Source organism: Orycteropus afer, unplaced genomic scaffold, assembly GCF_000298275.1.
Source record: "Orycteropus afer afer isolate SDZICR_OR568_19922 unplaced genomic scaffold, OryAfe1.0 scaffold00049, whole genome shotgun sequence".
NCBI classification, from domain to species: domain Eukaryota; kingdom Metazoa; phylum Chordata; class Mammalia; order Tubulidentata; family Orycteropodidae; genus Orycteropus; species Orycteropus afer.
The window spans coordinates 4,212,009-4,214,901 of NW_006921636.1; the positions used below are offsets into that span (position 1 = coordinate 4,212,009).

Genomic DNA, 2,893 nt, shown 5'->3' on the forward strand with positions numbered 1-2,893 from the left:
ATCTTTACAGAGCATATTACTAGGTCCCATGGAGCCGCTGCATGGGTTAAAACCACCACCCTTTGGTCAGCAGCTGAGTGCTGCCACCAGGGCTCTTTCTAGACACATAAACCAAACCCAAAACCCATTACCCTGGAGTTGATGCTGATTCATAGCGACCCTGTAGTCCAAAAGGAAACCCAGGAAAAAGTAATGATTTGTTGAGAGGGCTTTAGAGGGAGCCCAGGTATGGCAGTGAGGAGTGGGAGTGGCCAGGAAGGCACCCTAGTGTAAGGAGTGAGGAGGTTGGAGGGCTCAGGCGTAGGAAGAGCTGTGTGAAGGAAGGAAGTAGGACACTAAGAAGACGAAGTGAGGGTTGGGGAGGCAATGCAGACCGTACCAGGTGACACTGTCAGAGGGAATGACGCCAAGATGGCTGTCTATAAAAATTGTGTGCAGTGTTTCAACAGAAATGTATTATTTTTTTATAAAAATATTCCTGTAGTTGATAAAAAATTTTTTTGTAAGCCCAGCATACGTGTATCCATATACCTACAAGGCTAAAACTCTGTGCTAATTTACCTTTTGAACCTTCTAATATTCTATGTCAGAGCATCGTTCTTAGCCATTTACAGTAACACTTTGAATCGTGTGGTTTCAAATGCCTGTGCTACAAATTCACTGTTGTTTTCATTGCTATTGGTGGTTTATTTATTCATTTATTTTTGAGCCATGTTACTAGTGTAATCAAACAGCAGAACAATCTTGGTCCAAGTGAGCAAAATATTCCAAACGCTCAATCAGGGCCACACACCTAACTGATTTCCGCTGTGGTTGCACATCGTGAGACAGCACAGATACCATATGCAGACAGTTCAGTAGCAGAATAATACTTGATTTGCTCTTAACAGAAACAACATAGATGCAACCGACAATTCAGAGACAGACCATGGCCTTAGCTGCATGCTGAAAATCTGGCTGTGGCCCTCTAGTCCACACACTGTTCATTGTGGAATCTGTCGATGAGTAAAAAAAGAATGCAGGATTCATCTAAGTGGGATGAGGCGCCTTGCTCGAACCAAAATCAGTTCTTGGACGATACTGCAATATCATGGGGTATGACTGATACAAAGAACCATCCCGAGGGCAGACTTGCGAAGCTGAGCAGTTCAGGCACTGAAAGTTTTCACCTCTTAGTCGCCATCTTGTCATAGAGATGAATTCCATAGTATGATCCTTCCCCATAATTTCACCCTTGCACAGCACATCCAACTCATGTGAACTTGGAAGTTTTAGTCATAAACTTAGAAATTTTTTAATAGTTCCCATAGTTACACGTGTAGAACACTGGGTGAATTTCTTCATTAAACCCTTACTACAGTGTCCCCTGGTTGTCCATTGATGTGTAAACCATACACATCATATAGACATATAGCAGTTGGTGGGTCACTTCGGTGACAGTGTTTATCACCTGGATTTTCAGCACCTTCTTCATGTACCTTAGCCTTGTCAGCTTTTCAAGTATCATCTTGTCCATTTGCTCAAGGCTTATTTTTCTTCCAAAATTCAGATTCGTGCTCAAGTTCTTGTTCTCATAGTTTCGGAACCAGCTTAAATATACTTTCTTCTAATGTACTATCCAACCTCAACATTTCTAATGGATTTGTCTCATGAACTTGGTTGCCACATCTTGGACAATCATTGCTATCTTCGAAGTGCCGGACAACACAAATCTTATAGAAGGTATGGAGACATTCTGTCACCGTGGTTGGCTTGATCAGATAGCCTTTACAAATATAGCAAGGGATGGAAATCTTTCACCAAGGGTTTCCATTCGTGGTTAGCTGAGACTGGTTTTAATAGTTCAGGCAAACGGAGGGATTAAGTGGATGAAAGTCTGATGTCAGGAGTGGGTGTGTCCTTTCCAGCCGGGTGTCCCCAGGCATGTGCACTAACATCCAGATTTATGAGATCACTGACCGTCACTCCTTTTGGTGACACTGCTTTCCCCGCATCTCACTCTCCAGAGGCCATGATCCAGGCGGGCTGCACGGGCAGCGTGGTGCACACACATCCACGTTGCTGCTGGTGTTTTTATAGTTGCTGATTGTGTCCAATTTTCTAGTGTTTTAGCTACAGTCTGTGATAATTAGTATTGGTGAGCCTATAGCAACAGCTTTTTTGAGAATGAAGTAGTAATTCAAGGAAAAGATAGAGCAAAATCAAAACGTTCCTGCTCAGTTACTAATCATGTTGTAACTAATAATGTTGTGATTCAATGTAGAAAGATGTTATAGAACAATTTTGTTGTTTTTGTACAGAGTAGAACTGCCACATAGGGTTTCCAAGGCTGTAAGTCCTTATGGAAACAGACTGCCGCATCTTTCTCTCACAGATCAGCTGGTTGGTTTGAGTCACTGAATTTTTTGGTTAGCAGCTGAATGCTTTAACCAGTGTACCACCAGAGCTCCTTATTTTGTTGTTAGTGTTCATGTAATCTAAGAGATATTACATTTAAGCGATTTATAACTATATTGATCACATATTATTCTATGATTAAAACTGATAACAAACATGACTAAGGATTCTATAAAGTCTGGTACAGCAGGAGGTCCATGGGGGGGGGGGGTGTGAGACCATGGTTATTACACTGGATGACACCAACCCTAGTGGCAGCACTGGGAGAGCGAGAAGGCCCAGGTGTAGCAATGAGGCAGGTGAAGTCAGGGGGCAGACCAGGTGTTGGAAACGAGGAGGTGGAAGGGCCCAGGACAGGGCCCAGGTGTGGGGAGAGATCAGCAGAAGGCACCATTCTGGAGGGTAATGCAATAAGAGGGAAGGAGGAGTGTCAAAAGAAGGCATAGGTGTGGCCAGTGAGGACGTAGGTATGTCAGTAGGTGAATGGGGGAAGAGG

The 2,893-nt window shown here is 43.4% G+C and overlaps 1 pseudogene; it reads right to left on the reverse strand.

Annotated features, from left to right (window-relative positions):
- Nucleotides 1-1,029: 1,029 nt before the first annotated feature.
- Nucleotides 1,030-2,053, reverse strand: LOC103194967 (annotated as a pseudogene).
- Between the last annotated feature and the right edge of the window lie 840 nt (nucleotides 2,054-2,893).